At 43.1% G+C, this 21,448-nt stretch overlaps 1 pseudogene; it reads right to left on the reverse strand.

Annotated features, from left to right (window-relative positions):
* Positions 1 to 11,361: 11,361 nt before the first annotated feature.
* LOC120362679 (mitochondrial calcium uniporter regulator 1 pseudogene) lies at positions 11,362 to 14,589 on the reverse strand (annotated as a pseudogene).
* Between the last annotated feature and the right edge of the window lie 6,859 nt (positions 14,590 to 21,448).

Raw genomic sequence — 21,448 nt, forward strand, 5'->3', positions numbered from 1 at the left:
AAGGAAGAATAAAATTCTTATTCCTAGATGATGTCAATATGTAAACAACCAAAAGAAACTACAGGTAAACTGAAAACTAAGATCTGCAGCTTGCTGCATACAAAACATACACCCTGAAGGCTCAAAATAGCACAAGTCCCATGGAGGGGGATCTGGCCATATCTAGGAATCACACGTTCATTTGTCCTTTGACCCAATAATTTGACTTGCAAAAACAGACATCGAAGACCTAAGTCAACAAACACGAACACGCACAAGCCCATTCAGATGGGAACTCAAATGCCTATCAGGCACAGGTGCATCCACAAAACAGGGAAAAAAAAAGGGGTGGGGGGGACACGATCTCCGCGAATCGATACTGCACATCCAAAGATACGCCTTTTGACAGTGTAAAGTGAGGCACACGAGGGCATTTTCTTGAGGAGAAAAGTCTCAACTGGGGAAGACGTTTAAAGAGGAGGGTACAGAAGGTCGAGAAAGGCCCCGCCGACGCACCCTGACCACATGAACCCACTCGCCTCCTCCCGGGGACCACCGCCTGGAATGGCCACCACGAGATGGGCAGTGCCAGGAGCCGCAGCCAGGTGCTCTGGGAAGAAACGCTGCATCAGCCGGAGGCCCGGGCAGGAAGCGGCAGGCGTGGTCTGGAGCACTGCGCCCTGGACCCCTTCCCTCCCGACTCCTCCAGCCCGACTATCGGGGCGCACCTGGGCCTGACATGCTGGGACAGCAACCAACGCGAAAGACTTGCTCGGCTGCACACCGCAGCTCCAGGAGACAGTGCGGCCACGACGCGCACTTCCGCTTCCGCTCACGGGCTGTGAGGGGCGGGCTCCACAGCTCTAGCCTTCGGCGCATTCGCACTGAGCCCTTTGGGACGGGGCGGGGCTGGGCGGTCCTTCAAGATGGGGCGTGGCAGGCAGTCCTGCTCCCTTAGGGAGAAGGCTGGGACTCTTTATTCACTGAGTTGGAGAAAATAAAGGCACAAGCCAAGTAACTTGCTGGGGTCTCAAAGTTAAGTAAAAGAGTCTGCAGGAACTTGAGCCCAGCCAGGTCTTTTAGTCCGTAAGATCTTCCCCAAGGGAAAAAGCAAGCGTCCCCAGAGGAAAACGGGACTGTGCGTGCACGGGGCAGGGGGGCGGAAAGGGGTCCAATTGCCCCCTCCCCTCTTCCTGAGCAAAGGAAGACCCCCGAGAACAGGGATGCTTTGGTCCAGTCTCCAGTTTAAACGATTAAGTCCAAGTATTTAAACAAAAACTGAGGGTCTCTGTCAGCACTTCAAATTATCCGCCAAGAAGGGAGATCCTGTTTAGGACCAACAGGGTTTGATTCAAATCTGCACAATCTGAACCCTGGAATTAAAACTGAAAATCTCAATCCGGTGGTGGAGGAAAAGATGGATTTTAAATGGCTTTGGAGCTGTTACTACTGTATTCAGACATTCCAAAATTCAGACTTAAAAACATCTCAATAGCCACTCTTTGTCCCTTTTCCAGACATTCCCATGAATAAAACTACCTAGATAGAAGGATTTAAGAATAGTTAAGAGAATCATTATTTTAAAAATTATTTTGAGACTGAGTTTTGCTCATCATCTAGGCTGGAGCAATCTCTGCCTCCCAGGTTCAAGTCATTCTCCTGCCTCAGCCTCTCAAGTAGCTGGGATTACAGGTGCTCGCCACCACGCCCAGCTGATTTTTGTAGTTTTAGTAGAGACGAGGTTTCACTATGTTGGCAAGACTGGACTCGAACTCCTGACCTCAAGCAATCCGCCTGTCTCGGCCTCCCAAAGTGCTAGGATTACAGGCATCAGCCACCACGCCTAGCCAGAGAATCGTTAAAGTTATTCCATAGAGCCACTCAGAACTCAGAATCCTGATTAAAGGAAATCTCAACCCCTCCTGGCAGACTGTGCCTCTCACAGACACCAGCTCCATAAATAACTGCCTATAAATGGAAGACGCTTAAAGCAGTAGGGATTAATTACTAACATTAGATTTAGACATTAAGGCCACGTGTTTAAAACAAAAAGTTCATTCTACATCCAAAAATGGCAAAGATTTTAAGAAGTTAGGTTCTTTTCTTTATCACATAATGATTACAGCCTAAATAAGAACTACTAGGTGAAGTGTGAGGATATTTACACTTCCACTGACCAAGGACTCTGGGCTTTGTTCTGCGGACAAAGTGTGGCAGTCTGAGGCAGAAGTAAAATGCCCATTAGCCTTCCTTCCTGAGCTCCATGGCAAACACACAGCCTTTCTTAAGGCTGGTCTTGGGCTCTACCTGTATTCATGCACGAGGCAGAACCTATTTTTCCTAGAGAAAACGCCAAGGCTGCAGGCATGTAGATGCAAGGGCAGGCTGCTTGTTCACTGGAGTACAGCTACTTCACTGATTACACTGATTCCATTTTTAAGTTTTTTTTTTTTTTTTTTTTTTTTTTTTCTGGAGAGGGAGGGTGGAAAGAGAAGGAAATTCCAAGGACTAAAAGGCCCAGAAACTCAGTGGAACGTCTTATCTCACCACAGCCTCTTATGCTCCCTGCTGCTGACAATTCCCACTGAACCCTTCAAGGGTCTCCCCCACACACAGGACAAGGGCTGCTGTTCCTACCTCCCATGGACGCAAACATTGGTGGGAACAATCACTTTATGTCAAAGAGAAGCCATGAGGGGACCCCACACAGATGCTTTCAAGGTGGCAAGCAATGCCTGAGGCTCTGAAAGGGGCTGGCCTAAAACTACTGAACTACATGTGCATTTACCACTTGCCCATGCAGGGCCCTGTTGGCTGGCTGACTGCAGTCAGAAAAAAAACCCCAACATACTCTCACAGGCATCTGTAAGTGTCATGTTAGGGATTTCTTTGTACTAAACGACACTAGGTTGATGCAAATCTAAAAACACTTTATGATGTGTTTGTGTTTGTCTAAAATCCTTGATCTATTAAAGCAATTAACAACAACAAAAAAAGCAGACCCCAAATTGAAAACAGGTTTTCCAATTTCAATGGGTAGCTTTTCCTCCATATGAAGAGTTTACATTTTTGAGTCCTGTATTATTACTGGCCAGATTTTCAATTTTTTAAAAGAATACTTTAGAATTTTCCTTAAAAGAAAACAAAGGATACTGTCACCATTTATATATCAAAAACTGGCAAAACTGTGCCACTTATGGTCCAGAAAAGAAACATATTTTAATACAAATTACCAATGAGACTAAACCTATGGGTTTTCAAGGTTAAAAATCAAAACCTATAGCATTGTTAAATATTTACATATATATATATATATATATATATATATATATATATATATATTTTTTTTTTTTTTTTTTTTTTTTTTTTTTTTTGAGATAGTCTCTCTCACCCAGGCTGGAGTGTAGTGGTGCAATCTCAGCTCACTGTAACCTCTACCTCCTGAATTCAAGCTATTCTCATGTCTCAGCCTCCCAAGTAGCTGGGATTACAGAAGCCCACCACCACACCCGGCTAATTTCTGCATTTTTCGTAGAACAGGGTTTCGCCATGTTGGTCAAGTTTGCCTTGAGGTCCTGACCTCAGGTGATCCACCCACCTCGGCCTCCCAAAGTGCTGGGATTACAAGCGTGAGCCACCTCACCCAGCCTCACATATACATTTAACTTTTCATTCCTTTGTCAACTGCAAGAATCATCATATTTGACAAGGTGGGTTTTCTTTTGTCAAATATTAAGATTCTTGCAGTTGACAAAGGAATGAAAGTTTAGTTATTTTTTTTTAGTAGCTTGGCAAAACACTTTGTCCTCTTATTTCTGATGACAGCAATACTCTCCTTTTCTTATAATTCCTGAAAATCAACATATAGACATATTTCATTTTACTGTGCTTTGCAGATAATGCATGGGGTTTTATTTTTATTACAGATGGAAGTTTGGTGGCAATCCTGCATTGAAGCAAGTCCACTAGCACCATTTTTCCGATATACATACTTTGTTTCTCTGTCAGCATTTTTAAGCAAAGTATTTTTTACATTTCACGTGTATCCTTTGTTTTTTAGACATAATGCTACTGCACACTTAAACTTTTTTAAAGATGTAGTCTTGCTCTTTTGCCTAGGCTGGAGTGAAGTGGCACAATCTCAACTCACTGCAGCCACTGCCTCCTGGATTCAAGCAATTCTCCTGTGTCAGCTTCCCAAGTAGCTGGGATCACAGGTGTGCTCTACCATACCCGGCTAATTTTTTTTATTTTTAGTAGAGATAACACTTCACCATGTTGGCCAGGCTGGGTTCTTGAAGTCCTGACCTCAAGTGATCCACTGGCCTTGGCATCCCAAAGTGCTGGAATTAGTCATAAGCCACCGTGCCCAGTGGGTTTTTTTTGACACAGAGTATTATTACTCTGTTACCCAGGCTGGAGTGCAGTGGCAGTCATAGCTTACTGCCGGCCTTGAACTCCAGGGCTGAAGCAATCCACCTGCCTCAGCCTCCTAGGTAGCTAAAACTACAGTTACTCCACCACACCTGGCTGATTTAAAAAAATTTTTTTTGTAGAGGTGGGGTCTTGCTGTGTTGCCCAGGCTGGTCTCAAACTCCTAGACTCAAGCAATCCTCCTGCCTCAGCTTCTCAAACCACTAGGTTTACATATGAGAGCCACCTCATCTGACCAATGTAATTTTTATGTGCATTAGGAAACCAAAACATTTGTGTGACTAGCTTTACTATGATGGTCTGTGGAAGCAAACCCACAAATCTCCAAGGTATACCTGAATATAACTGAAAACCTGAAATTAAATAAACTGTTTTATCTACAGGTGCCAAAACAGTGGCAAAAAAACAACAGCCCTTATTTATATTTTCCCGAGTTTGATTCTGAATTTGAAGACTGGTTATTCAGAGGCAAAGTAATGTGAAAAAAGGATCGGTCTAACTGTTGATACTATTTCACCTAGACTTAATAGGTCTCCAGGGTCAGCAATGGGGGAGATTTTAGGTTCATCATGGGATCTCTAAAGTGAGTGGTTTAATGACAATATTTCGAGCTTTATTACTATCATGCTTATACTCTGAAATACTTGATTCTAACAGGACTGTACATGACATGTATGTCCAATTAGACAGAGGCAGTTTGCTGAGTAACTTCCAAAACAAGAGAGAGGAAAGAAATAGGAGACTGAAAAAAAATTATTTGGGTATGGTGATTTGTGCCTGTAGTCTCAGCTCCTGGGAGGCTCAGGTGAGGGGATTGCTCGAGCCCAAGAGGTGGAGGCTGCAGTGAGCTATGATCATGCTACTGCACTCCAGCCTGGGTGACAGAGCAAGACCCTATAACAAAGAGGGAAAAAAAGGTATTTCTGAACTGTGAGTTCTCTGTCCAAAGGCACACAATAATTCTGAATATCTGGCCAACAATATAGAATCCAGAAGAATGCAAATTGGCTACTGTTAATTTTGGATGAGGCCAGAAAGCCTGGAGTCAATAACTAGCATTCCTCTGTTAACTCTAAAGACTGAACAGACTCAAGTGAAACAAGGTAGGCTGGAATCCATCAGAGATGGTGGTAGATATTTCATGGCACATAGGTCACATAAGGCAGTAACAATGGTGCTCCCTCAGAGAGTTGTAATGAAGATGAAATGAGAGTCAACCTAGGGAAAGCTCTTCGGGCATTTCACGGCATCCGTTAAGAGCAAAATAACTGAGGTCAGTTATGACTATTAGGAAGGTTCCACTGGCATTTAACAACAAAATCATTTGCCTTAATGATGTCATTTAACAGATGGAGAATGACAGGAAAGGGGAAGGGGAAGGGCCCACATTCCAGAAGCTGGGCTCCAGAGTCTGAGCCCTCAACCCCTAGGCTCTATGTGAGTAAACAGTACCTCTAGAGGCTTTTCAACTCTGAAGCCAGTTAGGATCCTGGAATCTTCCCATTCAGCCGTCTAGTCTACTGAAGAAACTAATAATCAAAAAGAAGAAAAAAGGCGTATCAGTCTGGTTCTGATTATTACTGCCGTGTAAAAAAAAATACCTGAAACTTAGTGATACAGAATAGTGGTTTGCAGGGTTGGTAAACTCCTGAGGGACCGAAAACACTTTCAGGGGGTCTGTGAGATTAAAACTGTTCTTATAATAGCAGGAATACATACTTGACCTCTTCACCATATCCACATTTATACTGATGACACAAATGCAATAGTGGGCAGAAGTGCTGGTGCCTCAGCAAAAATTAAGGGAGTGGACCAGGTGCAGTGGCTCATGCCTATAATCCCAGCACTTTGGGAGGCCGAGGCGGGCAGATCACTGGGTCAGGAGTTTGAGACCAGCCTGACCAACATGATGAAACCCCATCTTTACTGAAAATACAAAAAAAAAAAAAAAAAAAAGAAAAGAAAAGAAAAAATTTGCTGAGCACAGTGGCTCATGCCTGTAATCCCAGCACTTTGGGAGGCTGAGGCGGGCGGATCACTAGGTCAGGAGTTTGAGACCAGCCTGACCAACATGATGAAACCTCGTCTCTATAAAAACAAACAAAAAATACAAAATTAGCCAGGAGTGGTGCGTGCACCTGTAATCTCAGCTACTTGGAAGGCTGAGGCAAAAGAACTGCTTAAACTCAGGAGGTAGAGGTTGTAGTGAGCCGAGATGATGCCACTGCACTCCAGCCTGGGCAAAAAACAGCAAAACTCTCTCAAACAAAAAAAAATAAAGAAAACAAATTAAGGCAGTGGTACCAAACTGCATGGTCACTGAATACCTCACTGCCACACACTCAGGATAAATAAAAATGTCCTCGAGGGAACAGAAAAAGTTGGAAAGCTTAGATCTGTCACCTTGGAAGTGTCTTAATCATTAAAAACTTTTCTGATAGGATCAATGGTCATGTTCATGGTTTATTTTAGACACAGTACTATAAAATGGGTCAACATTTGGAAGATCTGCATAATGAAGTAAATGACTATTTTCTTTTATTTTAGAAATGTGGGTATCACTGTTTCCCAGGCTGCTTTTGAACTCCTGGGCTCAAGTGATTCTCCCACCTTGGCCTCCCAAAGTGCTGAGATTACAGGCATTACAGGCTGCCACTATGCCAGCCCTATTTTCTAAGTAATATAATAAGGTATAAAATCATGCATGGATAAAATAGCCATCAAACTGCAAGATATAGATAGGCTGGGGGCAGTGGCTCATGCCTGTAATCCCAACACTTTGAGAGGCCAAAGTGGGTATGTCAACTACCCACCTTGGCCTCTCAAAGTGCTGGGATTACAGGCATGAGCAGGAGGGCAGGAGTTTGAGAGCAACCTGGCCAACATGGTGAAACCCTATCTCTACTAAAAACACAAAAATTTCCTGGGCATGGTGGTGGGTGCCTGTAATCCCAGCTACTTGGGCTGAGGCTGGAGAACTGCTTGAACCTAGGAGGCCAAGGTTGCAGTGAGTGGAGATTGCATCATTGCTCTCAAGCCTAAGTGACAAGAGCAAATTCCATCTCAAAAAAAATAATAAGTACAAGACAGACAAATGGATTTTAAGGTAACAGAAAAAATTCCTTGACAGGATTTCATATTCCCCATTGCAACTAATCTTCAAGAAACTACCATTTCTTGAGTTTTGGTGTATTATCAAAGAAAATCCAAAATTATCTGAAAATGCTTCTTTCTTTCCAACTATATTATCTCAGCAAAGCCAAATTTTCAACATATACTTGTAATCAAAACAACTAATGGCAAAAAATGTAAAAACAGGTATGAGAATTCAGCTGTCATCTATTAAGCTCTTAAGACATTAAAAAGATTTGCAAAAGCATGCAATATGCCACTTTTTCCATATTATTTTATTGCTATCATGGAAAAGTTACCTTTTTTTTTTTTTTTTTTTTTGAGACAGAGTCTCACTCTGTCACCCAGGCTAGAGTGCAGTGGCGCGATCTCAGCTCACTGCAACTTCCACCTCCCTGGTTCAAGTGATCCTCCTGCCTCAGCTTCCTGAGTAGCTGGGATTACACTACCACCACACCTGGCTAAGTTTCTGCATTTTTGGAGAGATGGGGTTTTACCATGTTGGCCAGGCTGGTCTCGAACTCCTGACCTCAGGTGATCCACCCACCTTGGCCTCCCAAAGTTCTGGGATTACAGGCATGAGCCACTGCGCCCAGCCAGAAAAGTTATTTTTAAAAAGCTTGTTATATTACTAAAATATTTTAGGCTTGGCGCGGTGGCTCACGCCTGTAATCCCAGCACTTTGGGAGGCCGAGGCGGGTGGATCACGAGGTCAAGAGATTGAGACCATCCTGGTCAACAAGGTGAAACCCTGTCTCTACTAAAAATAGAAAAATTAGCTGTGCATGGTGGTGCGTGCCTGTAGTCCCAGCTACTTGGGAGGTTGAGGCAGGAGAATTGCTTGAACCCAGGAGGCGGAGGTTGCAGTGAGCTGAGATTGCACCATTGCACTATAGCCTGGGTAATGAGAGCGAAACTCCGTCTCAAAAAAAAAAAAAAAAAAAAGTATTTTAAAATTTTGCCAAAATTTTTTTTTTCCCCAAACAGAGTCCTGCTCTGTCACCAAGGCTGGAGACTGGAGCGCAGTGGCGTGATCTTGGCTTACTACAACCTCTGCCTCCTGGGTTCAAGAGATTATCTTGCCTCAGCCTCCTGAGTAGCTGGGATTACAGGCACACAACACCATGCCAGCTAACTTTTTTGTATCTTTAGTAGAGATGGGGGTTTCACCACGTTGGCCAGGCTGGTCTTGAACTCTTGACTTCAGTCGATCCACCCACCTCAGCCTCCCAAAATGCTGGGATTACAGGCAAGAGCCACCTCGCCCAGCCTGCCTTAATTTTTAATACGTCAAATATTCATGGACATAATGCCCATTGGCAGAAGCTTTTTGGGGAGCTCAATTTTTGGAGTATAAAAGAGTCTCAAAATAAAAAAGGAGGATCATCTGGGGCCAGGAAGTTAAGGCTGTAGTGAGCTATGATCGTGCCACTCCATTCCAACCTGGGCAAGAACAGCAAAAAAGACTCCTCCCTACCCCACCCCCGCCAATAACACATGCCAGGTATGGTGGCATGTGCCAGTCAGGAGGCTGAGGCAGAAGGATCACTTGAACCCAGGAATTCAAGGCTGCAGTGAGCTATGTTTGCATCACTGCCCTTCAGGCTGGGTGATGAAACAAGACCCTGTCTCAAAAAATTTTTTTAGAAAGTGGCCAGGCACAGTGGCTCATGCTTGTAATCCCAGCACTTTAGGAGGCCAAGACAGGAGGGCAGCTTGAGCCCAGGAGTTTGAGACCAGCCTGGGCAAAATGGTAAAACCCTGTCTCTAGAGGGAAAAAAAAAAAAATAGCTGGGTGTGGTAGCATACGCCTGTAGTGTCAGCTGCTCAGGAGGTCGAGGTGGAGGATCGCTCGAGCTTGGGAGGCAGAGGTTGTACTAAGCCAAGATCATTGTGTCACTGGATTCTAGCCTGGGTGACAGAGTGAGACTCTGTCTCAATAAATAAAATTAAATTAAAATTAAACAATAAAAACAAATAAAAATCAGAAAAGAGTCCTTGGGTTTGGTTTCTTGAATATATTCCTGCTCCTCTAGATTTGAAGATTTTTAGATAAAAAAGACAAGTTATCTGTTCCCCACAGAACCAATACAGAGTTTGGGACAGGAATGGGATATTTAAAATAGACATTCCTATTAAAAAGATGTGGGTGGGGAGAAATGGAGTTCCACAGCAGCCCCTGACGCGCAGCAATTCTTAAATACAGGCAGGAACATGTCTGTTTCTTAAATACCAGTGCAGCTCCACAGGAGTGATTCTTATGAAGTTCTATACTGATCATAGCTGCTTTCCCATAAAAAGCAGACATTTTCAACTGCGCAGCTTTGCAGGCGTATTTCACCTGTTTTCTATCTGCAGTTTGGGGGCTCAAAGGTGTCTTTTCATTTTGTACAACTTCTTTCCATTTTGTTTGGACAACGTTGGCCTTGTTTTTGCTAGTAGAATAAAAAACCTTTTCCTATTTATCTCCTTTAATTTTACAGGGTTTGTGTAATTAGACAAAAGCCATGGCTAAAATCTCTTAGGCCCTTCTCTATCTCGGGCCCCTGTCTGTGAGAATGCAGGGGAACAATGTCCAGAAGAGATGCTGAGATGTTCTTTTTGTTTGTTTGTTTGAGACGGAGTTTCGCTCTTGTTACCCAGGCTGGAGTGCAATGGCGCGATCTCGGCTCAGCGCAACCTCCGCCTCCTGGGTTCAGGCAATTCTCCTGCCTCAGCCTCCCGAGTAGCTGGGATTACAGGCACGCGCCACCATGCCCAGCTAATTTTTTGTATTTTTAGTAGAGAGGGGTTTCACCATGTTGACTAGGATGGTCTCGATCTCCTGCCCTCGTGATCCACCTGCCTTGGCCTCCCAAAGTGCTGGGATTACAGGCTTGAGCCACCACGCCCGGCCTCTGGGATATTCTTTTAGTTAATGAAAAGGCACCTTCAAATTCTAGATATACTGTCTATTCATAAGACTATAAAACATCAAACTAAAGGTCTCTGAGGTTCTAAGAAACGGTTCTGTGATAAAAAGTTTTTATAATAAAATCTCTCAATGAACTACTATAGTCCCAGAAAAAAAAAAAAAAAAAAAGCCGGTGTGGTGGCACATGCCTGCAGTCCTAGCCACTCGGGAGGCTGAGGTGGGAAGATCACTTGAGCCCAAAGTTAGAAGCTGACATGAGTTATGATGTTATCAGTGCACTCCAGACTAGGCAACAGAGAACCTGTTTCAAAAATAAAAAGAAAAAAGTCAAAATGCATAAATGCTAAAAAATAAAAAATTGAAAGGCTGGGCACAGTGGATCACACCTGTAATCTCAGCACTTTGGGAGGCTGAGGCAGGCGAATCACAAGGCCAGAAGTTCGAGAGCAGCCTAACCAATATGGTGAAACCCTGTCTCTACTAAAAATACAAATAGCCAGGCATGGTAACACATGCCTGTAATCTCAGCTACTAAGGAGACTGAGGCAGGAGAATCGTTTGAAGCCGGGAGGCAGAGAGGTTGTAGTGAGCTGAGATTGTGCCACTGCACTCCAGCCTGGGTGACGGAGCAAGACTCCATCTCAAAAAATAAAATAAAATATCTCAGTGAACAAGAAGTGGAAGGGAACTTCCTCAATTTAATAAAGCCATCTTCAAAAGAACCAACAGCTAACATCATACTTAATGGTAGAATATTGAACGCTTTCTGCCTAAGGTTGGGAATAAGATAAGGATGTATGTTCTCACCAATCTTATTCAACACTACTGGAGGTCCTAGCCAGTACATTAAGAAAATATGAAGAAATAAAAGGCACATATATCAGAAAGTAAAATTGCCTTAATACAGAGGACAGATTTATTTATGTAGAATATTCCAAAAAGTTACAGAAACTAATACATAACTATAGAAAGTTTGCAGGATACAAGGACAAATATAAATTATATACAAATAAAAATACACACTAGCATTAAAAAATTGAAACTTTAAAACTATTATTTATAATAGGATCAATGAAATGGTGCCATATAGAAAACCACAAAACACTATTGAGAGAAATAAAGACTTAAATTAGCCGGGCGCGGTGGCTCAAGCCTGTAATCCCAGCACTTTGGGAGGCCGAGGCGGGTGGATCACAAGGTCGAGAGTTCGAGACCATCCTGGTCGACATGGTGAAACCCCGTCTCTACTAAAAATACAAAAAATCAGCTGGGCATGGTGACGTGTGCCTGTAATCCCAGCTACTCAGGAGGCTGAGGCAGGGGAATTGCCTAAACCCAGGAGGCGGAGGTTGCGGTGAGCCGAGATCGCGCCATTGCACTCCAGCCCGGGTAACAAGAGCGAAACTCCGTCTCAAAAAAAAAAAAAAAAAAAAAGACTTAAATTAACGGGGAGGTTGTCTTAGTCTGTTTGGGCTGCTAGAACAAAATACCATAGACTAGATGGCTTATAAACAACAGAAATGCATTGCTCACAGTTCTGGAGAATGGGAAGTCCAAGACTGAGGTGCTGGCAGATTTGATGTCTAATGAGGTCCCACTTCTTGGTTCACAGATGGTGACTTCTTGCTGTGTCCTCCTCGAAAGGCAGGACAGATTAGCAAGCTCTCTGGAATCTCTTCTATAAAGATACTAATTTAATTCATTGGTGCTCTGCCCTCATGAGCCTAATTCTCTCTCAAAGGCCTTACCTGCCAATATCATTGCATTGGGGATTAGGATTTCAACATACAAATTTTGGTGGTACACAAACATTCAGACTATGGTAGAAATATATTGTGTCTATGGTTCAGAACAGCCAGTATTATTAAAATGCCAATTCTCTACAAGTTCATCTTTAGGTTAAACTGAATCTCAGCCAAAAAAACATCCAGGCCAAGGTGGGTGGATCACCTGAGGTCGGGAGTTCAAGACCAGCCTGACCAACATGGTGAAACCCCGTCTTAAAAAAAAAAAAAAAAAAAAAAAAAAAAAAAAAAAAAAAATCCCAGCAGGCTTTTTATGGAAACCAGTTAAGTTTACTCTAAAACTTATGTAAAAAAAAAAAAAGAACGTGGAGCATCCCAAATGATTCTGAAAGTTAAGGTCAATGTTGGAACTCTCACACCACTTGCTTTCAAGATTTACTAGACAGTTACTGTAATCAAGAAAGTATAGTATTAGCAGGCCGGGTGAGATGGCTCATGCTTGTAATCCCAGCACTTTGGGAGGCTGAGGCGGGTGGATCACTTGAGACCAGGAGTTCAAGACCAACCTGGCCAACGTGGTGAAACTCTGTCTCTACTACAAACACAAAACACCTGGGCATGGTGGCACGCGCCTGGAGTCTCAGCTATTCAGGAGGCTGAAGCACAATAGTCTCAGGTTCTCGGGAGTCTGAGGTACAAGAATCACTTGAACCTGGGAGATGGATGTTGCCGTGAGCCGAGACAGTGCCACTGCACTACCATCTGGGCGACAGAGTGAGACCGTTTAAAAAAAAAAGGTATAGAATTAGCAAAAGGACAGACATATAGATTAGTTGAACTGAATAGATCCCAGAAACAGATTTAAACATGTGGTCAATATAATTTCAAAAAGGTGCAAATAAGGCCGAGTGCAGTGGCTCATGCCTATAATCCCAGGACTTCTGGAGGCTGAGGTGGGCAGATTGCCTGAGGTTGTTAGGAGCTTGAGACCAGCCTGGCTAACATGATGAAATCCCGTCTCTAGTAAAAATACAAAAAAATTAGCTGGGTGTGATGGTGCATGCTGGTAGTCCCAGCTATTTGGGAGGCTGAGTGAGGCAGGAGAATCATTTCAACCTGGGAGGTGTAGGTTGCAGTGAGCTAAGACGAAATTGTGCCACTGCACTCCAGCCTGGGTAACACAGGGAGGCTGTGTCTCAAAAATTAAAAAAAGGAAGAAAAAGAAAAAAAGTGCAAATAAAAAAGGTGCAAATAATCCAACAGAGAAAGGACTGTTTTCTTTTTTTTTTTTTTTTTTTCTTAAGGCAAAACAGAAATCTCTAAATAGACACTTTATTAGATCCACAGGCGATAAAATCCCAGAGCCACTGTTAGGCACGTAAAGATAGACCCTGCTAAATACTTAATATTATCAAGCTTGTGTGACTCAAGCATGGTTTTGAGGCCAGCAACCTCAGTTTCTATCTTCCTATCTGTCTGGGTGAGGGCCCGATCTTGCTGGGCATGCAACGCCACTATTTCTGTTCTCAATTCCAGCAGCTTCTTTTCGTTCAATGAATACAATTCTTTTACTCTGCTCTTTTCTAGGTTGAAGTCTAATTTGGTATCTGTTCGGACTTTGATCACTTCATCCATTACTTGTTGTTTTAACTGATGTAGTTCGAGTTTTATTTTCTCATTTTCGGCTCTCAGGGCTGAAAATTCACTCTTCTCCAAAATAATCATATCCTTTTTCACATTCGCAATCTGCGACATTATTTGCTGAAGAGTGATCTCCTGCTGCATTTTGGTGACCATATCTTTGTAGACGATGTCCATGTTGGCCTCCAGGATCTTGACCAATGCAGACACAATGATTTCTGCTTGTTGAGTAGCAAACCCATTGTCTTCCAGTAAGCATACTAAGGCATGAGTGTCAAAGTAGAGCTTCCTACTCCCAGAAGAGGTGAAATCTCTCCTTTTGCGCTCCAGCTGCAGACATCCAGCAGACAGGCTTAGTTCTCTCCTGCTGGAAGCGAGTGCGAGCGCCGTGCCATTGCACGGGGGAAGGGCGCCGACGGCAGCAGCTACACGCGGGGCGAGGCCCGGCGGGCACCTCCACACGCCGCTGCGCCCGGCCAGGGGTGCCGCGTGTCCGAGGCGTGAGCGCTCCCAGTCCCCGAGCGGCCGGCGCGGGGTGGCGGCGGCCCAGCGCGGAGAGGGCACGAGCAAGAGCGAGAAAGGACTGTTTTCAACCAATTGTCCAGAAAGAAAATTCAAAACATTTGCATCCCTTCTACCTTCTCCAAAAGAAACCTTGACCTGTGCACTGCAAAAAGGATCACAGAAGGGCTCACATGTCCCAATTTCAAAAATTACTGTAAAGCTATAGTAATCAGGACAGTGTGGTTATGAACAGGTCAGACATGTACATGCAAAGGAATGAAGCTGGATACATTGTACCCAGCATGCACAAACATTAGTTCAAAATGGATCACAGAACTAAATGTAAGAGTTGGAGGCCGAGGCGGGCGGATCACAAGGTCAAGAGATCGAGACCATCCTGGTCAACATGGTGAAACCCCGTCTCTACTAAAATACAAAAAAAAAAAACTATCTGGGCATGGTGGCGCATGCCTGTAATCCCAACTACTCAGGAGGCTGAGGCAGGAGAATTGCCTGAACCCAGGGGCCGGAGGTTGCGGTGAGCCGAGATCGCACCATTGCACTCCAGCCTGGGTAACAAGAGCGAAACTCTGTCTCAAAAACAAACAAACAAACAAAAAAAACTATAAATATCCTCAAAGAAAATATGAAAGACTTCAAGACCTTGGGTTAGGGAATGGTTTCTTAGATTTGACAACAAAGGCATAAGAAAATTAAAAAATTTAAAACTTTTGCACCCCAAAAGATGCCATGAAGATAAAAAGACATCAGAGAATAAATGCTTGGGAAAAAAACAAACAAACAAAAAAGATAAAAAGACAACACAAAATACTTGTAAGCCATGTATTTGATATGGTATTTATAGCTAGAATTTATAGAGAGCTCTTGAAACTCAGTAATAAAAAGTACTCAATTTAAAAATGGCAAATGATCTCAACAGACATTTTCCCAAAGAAGATAGACACAGTTGGGCATGGTGGCTCACACCTGTAATTCCAGCACTTTGGAAGGCCGAGGTGAGTGGATCACCTGAGGTCAGGAGTTCAAGACCAGCCTGGCCAACATGGCAAAACCCCAGCTCTACTAAAACAAAATAGAAAATTAGTCGGGCCTGGTGGCACATGCCTGTAATCCCAGCTACTTGGGAGGCTGAGGCAGGAGAATCACTTGCACCCAGGAGGTGGAGGCTGCAGTGAGCCAAGATTGCACCACTGCGCTCCAGCCTTGGCGACAGAGCGAGACTGACTCAAAAAAACAAACAAAAAAGATAGACAGTCAACAAACTGATGAAAAGATCATCAATATGTTTAGTTTTCAGGTGAGCTAAGCCCAGAAATAAAAAATGTATATATAAATATATAAAATAATAAATCTTTAGCCACCAGGTAAATAAAAAAACAATGAATACTATTTCCCATCCAACAGGTATATAAAAAAAAAAAGATAGAAGACAGTCACTAAGCGGTGAAAGATTCAATGCTTTACTCCCAAGACCAGAAACAAGACAAGAATATCTGGTCTCTCAACTTCTATTTAACAATACACTGCAGGTTCTAGTTAATGCAATAAGAAAAGAAAAAGACAAAACATATACAGATTGGAAAGGAAGAAGTAAAAAATTTTATGTACAGACAACAGAACTGTCCCAGTAGAAAATCTGAGAGAATCTACTAAAAAGCTGCCAGAGGCTGGGTGTGGTGGCTCACACCTGTAATCCCACCACTTTGGGAGGCTGAGGTGGGTGGATTGCTTGAGCCCAGGAGCTCCAGATCAGCCTGGGCAACATGACCAAACCCTGGTTCTACTAAAAACATGAAAAATTTAGCTGGGCATGGTGGTGCACACATGTATTCCCAGTTACTCTGGAGGTTGAGGCATAAGAATCGCTTGAACCTGAGAGTTCGCAGTGAGCCAAGGTCATGCCACTGCACTCCAGACTGAGCAACAGAGGGAAGCTCAGTCTCAAAAAAAAGAGCAGGCGTGGGTACATGCTTGGCACCTGGCAGAGACTGAGGCTGGCAAGATCTCAGTAGTGTAGCCAGGGTACCTGAGGTGGGCTGGGGCTGGGTCTGAAGGGCTCCCGCCAAATGGAGTTCACAGCCCCAAACAGTGCTGGTGGCCCCTAAGCTGAGTGGCTGAGGCTGGGAGGCTTTGCTTGAAATAAGGCAAAAGGGAATGAAAGACGTAGGTAATCTCCAAAGTATAAAAGAAGGCTGGGTTTGTGAAATAGGACCTGACAATCAACCTCTTGGTGATAATCAACAAATTGTGAATATCTTGTTAACAGCCCCTTTTTTTTTTTGAGACGGAGTTTCACTCTTGTTACCCAGGCTGGAGTGCAATAGCACGGTCGGCTAACCGCAACCTCCGCCTCCTGGGTTCAGGCAATTCTCCTGCCTCAGCCTCCTGAGTAGATGGGATTACAGGCACACACCACCACGCCCAGCTAATTTTTTGTATTTTTAGTAGAGACGGGGTTTCACCATGTTGACCAGGTTGGTCTTGATCTCTTGATCTCTTGACCTCGTGATCCACCCACCTCGGCCTCCCAAAGTACTGGGATTACAGGCGTGAGCCACCGTGCCCGGCCAATAGCCTTTTTTATGAAGCTCAGAAGGTTGGTTCCAAATGCCTGTCTCACACTGAACAGAAGAAACAGGTAGACATAAACATAAAAATTATGGGAAAATGGATTCACTGTCAATGATGATTTCAGAAGTTATTCAAATAGGGCAAGTCAGCAATTTTTGAACTCCATCAAAAAGGGGGAATTACCCTAGAGTTACAGGGAATTTTTGATAAAGAAGAGGTGGATGTTAAAGTTTAAGACAAGAAAACGAAATATGCATGTCTATGAAGTCTGTCCTCCAGCTCTTTTCAGGACAGGGTCACCAATCAGGAAGGGTAAGCCTTATCGAAGACTTCATTGAAAAACACCAAGTATGGGCCAGGCATGGTGGCTCACGCCTGTAATCTCAGCACTTTCGGAGGCCGAGGTGGGCAGATCATCTGAGGTCAGGAGTTCCAGACCAGCCTGGCCAACATGGTGAAACTCTGTCTTAAAATAAATAAATAAATAATAAAAAATTAAAAACACACCAAGGATCTCAAAGAAGTCCTCCCCTTTCCCTGGCAACAGCTTTTACTGTCCTCAGATCACTAGATGAGACATTCACACTGGAAGCAGCAGATTTAAAGAATGCTGTTATCAGCCGGGCGTGGTGGCTCAAGCCTGTAATCCCAGCACTTTGGGAGGCCGAGGCGGGTGGATCACCAGGTCAAGAGATCGAGACCATCCTGGTCAACGTGGTGAAACCCCGTCTCTACTAAAAATACAAAAAATTAGCTGGGCATGGTGGCGCGTGCCTGTAGTCCCAGCTACTCAGGAGGCTGAGGCAGGAGAATTGCTTGAACCCAGGAGGCGGAGGTTGCGGTGAGCCGAGATCGTGCCATTGCACTCCAGCCTGGGTAACAAGAGCGACACTCTGTCTCAAAAAAAAAAAAAAAAAGAATGCTGTTATCATTCAGAGACTCCAAAAGCCTGCTGCACCTTTTCAAAAACTTTTACCGCATTGATTTTTGATGGACTAAGCAGAAAATTTGCAGAAAAATGATGGTTGTAAGTGAATGTGCAAAACAAAATTGGGGACTGGAGAAGTTAGATTCACTAGACTTCTGGTTCAAGTGCTACAGAACTCTCTCTTGACGAGATGTTTAGTAAGCACAAGTTAGAAAATCAACATACGACTGGAAACTCTATTCAGTGCACTTTTTCCAAAAGGCTACCCAGAAAAATATACTTATTTCAGATACTAATTATCATTAGCTTCTGTATTAAATAGCTGTACTTAGAATCTTAATGTTATCAATTAGCTAATATGTTCACAATATTATTCTTTCAATCATTCCCAAACAGCAGAGATTTATTTAAATGTTAGCTGTCTCAGAGTTCTTAAATGGCAAATACATTGAAAAATTATATATGGAAGGTTAAAAGCATCAATGTATTTATTTTACAACTTAGATGCAAAGTTGGAGAGACCTGTTTTTACCACAGCTATGCCTAAACCTCAAAGTGTCCTTGGTTATCACTCTGTAATGGCAACATATAATCGAACATTAATTTGGCAGCTGGGTGCCCATAGTTCACACTTGTGGATCCCAGCACTAGGAGGCTGAGGTGGGTGGATCACCAGAGGTCAGGAATTTGAGAACAGCCTGGTCAATATGGTAAAACTCCGCTTCTACTAAAAATGAAAAAATTAGCTGGGCATGGAGGCAGGTACCTGTATTTCTGGCTACTTGGGAGACTGAGACAGGAGAATCACTTGAAACTGGGAGGTGGAGGCTGCAGTGAGCTGAGATTGTGCCATTGCACTCCAGCACTGGCAAAAAGGGCAAAACTGTGTCTCAAAAAACAAACAATGAAAAATTTAATCTGGCAACAATATCAAAGATATATTTTCATTTAAGACTAAAATTGTGGCCAGGTGTGGTGGCTCATGCTTATAATCCCAACACATTGGGATGCCAAGATAAGAGGATGGCTTGAGGCCAGGATTTCAGGAGTTCAAGACTGGTCAACACAGCAAGACCCCCATCTCTTTTTAATTTTAAAAATACAAAAAAAGAGGTGGGGCGTGGTGGCTCACGTCTGTAATCCCTGCTCCTTGGGAGGCCGAGGCAGGCAGATCACTGGGTCAGAAGTTTGAGACCAGCCTGACCAACAGGCTGAAGCTGGGCATGGTGCCACATGCCTGTAATCCCAGCTACTTGGGAGGCTGAGGCAGGAGAATGGCTTGAACCCAGGAGGTGGAGGTTTTGGTGAGCCGAGATCACGCCACTGCACTCCAGCCTGGGTGACAGAGCGAGACGACTTCTCAAAAAAAGAATAAAGAATAAAATTGTATAGCTTAGTATAATGTTAATAAAAGCTTCCAGAAAAAAAAAGCTTCCAGAATAGGTTTAACAAGAAGGTTGCAGCATACAAGATTAACATATGTAGCCGGGCGTGGTGGCTCAAGCCTGTAATCCCAGCACTTTGGGAGGCTGAGGCAGGTGGATCACGAGGTCAGGAGATCGAGACCATCCTGGTCAACATGGTGAAACTCCGTCTCTACTAAAAATACAAAACATTAGCTGGGCATGGTGGCACATGCCTGTAATCCCAGCTATGCAGGAGGCTGAGGCAGGAGAATTGCCTGAACCCAGGAGGTGGAGGTTGTGGTGAGCCGAGATCGCGCCATTGCACTCCAGCCTGGGTAACAAGAGCGAAACTCAATCTCAAAAAAAAAAAAAAAAAGATTAACATATGTACAAAAACTGTATTCTTTTATACTAGTAGTGAACTAGCAGAGAAATGGAAATTTTTAAAATACCAATTCCAATAATTTCAGAGAAAAAAATGCCTAGAAAGACCCAAACACTGAAAAATACAAAATACAAACACAAATGATGCTGTCCTTTAAACAAATTAGATACAAAGAAAAAAAACTCCAAAACGTTGATCCAATCTTTGGGCCACATAAAGATTTTAACTCAGAGTGCATCATGTATACAACATATTAATACAATATATTAAATATATTGTAATATAGATACCCCTCAACTTATAACAGGGCTATGTCCTGATAAACCCACTGTAAGCTGAAACTATAGTTGACAATTTGTAACCCCATTGTAAACTGAGAAATGTATTGAATGCATAATGCATTTGCATCATTCTGAATTAAAAACAATACTAAGTCAAACTCTCATAAGCTGGGAACTGTATCTATGTTACCTGTTAAAATGTTTTGTTATTACATATTGAAATGTTACGTTTTGTTACTTAAAGATTAACAGATCAAATACACTATCAGGTTTAATATTAAATACATTAAAAATTTTAAACTCTCAAAATTCAGTAAAAATCGCAAAACCACATGATCATGCCACTGTACTACAGCCTGGGAGACAGAGAAAAACCCTGTCTCTATTTGAGGGGAAAAAAATTCAGGCTGGGCATGGTGGCTCACGCCTGTAATACCAGCACTTTGGGAGGCTGAGGCAGGTGGATCACCTGAGATCAGCTAGAGACCAGTCTGGCCAAGATGGTGAAACCCTGTCTCTAGTAAAAATACAAAAATTAGCTGGGCATGATGGTGGATACCTACAATCCCAGCTACTTAGGAGATGGAGGCAGAATTGCTAGAACCCAGGGGGCAGAGGTTGCAGTGAGCCGAGATCGCACCATTGTGCTCCAGCCTGGAGGACAAGAGCAAGACTTCTTCTCTAAAAAATAAATAAATAAATAAAAACGAAAGCCAATACAAACAGGCTAAAGATTTGAAGACACTTCCCCAAAGGCTTAAAGAAGGCCAGTAAGCATGTGAAACCACATACAACATCATTAGTCACTGGAGAAATACAAATTAAAACCATGAGATACTACTGCACACCTATTAAAATAGTCAAAATAAAAAAGACTGACCATACCAATAATTGGCAAGGACACAGAGGAACTGCAACTCTCAGACACTGCTCATGGGAATGTCAAATGGCACAAACACTTGAGAAAGTTAGCAGTCTCTTAAAAAGCTAAACGTACACCAGCATATGATGTGATCATTCCACTTAATTACTTGAATAGAAGCGTATGTTAAAAAAATAATCTGTGTATGGATGTTCAAGGCAGTTTTAACTGCAACAGCCAAAAGGCAGAAATAACACATGAATGGATAAATAATTTGTGGTATGCCTTACACTGGAATATTCAGCAGTGAAATGGACTCTACAACATAAATGAATCTAAAAACTACCCTGAATAAAAGGTGCCAGACTGTATGATTCCATTTATATAAAAGCTCTACATAATATAAAGTGGTCAATTCTAAGACAGAGCAAATCAGTGGATCAGTACAGTGATAGGCAGGAAAGGGTGAGAAGAAACTATAAAAGAGCATGAGGAAGCCACCTGGTTTAACAGGCATGTTCATTATCTTGGTGGTGTGTATGTACACACATGTGTATGTGTCCAAACTTAAGCTGTATGCTTAAAACATGTGCAGCTTATTACATGGTAATTATACCTCAAAAAACGTACTCAAAGAACCTGTCT

The sequence above is a fragment of the Saimiri boliviensis genome, chromosome 14 (assembly GCF_048565385.1).
Source record: "Saimiri boliviensis isolate mSaiBol1 chromosome 14, mSaiBol1.pri, whole genome shotgun sequence".
Taxonomy (NCBI): domain Eukaryota; kingdom Metazoa; phylum Chordata; class Mammalia; order Primates; family Cebidae; genus Saimiri; species Saimiri boliviensis.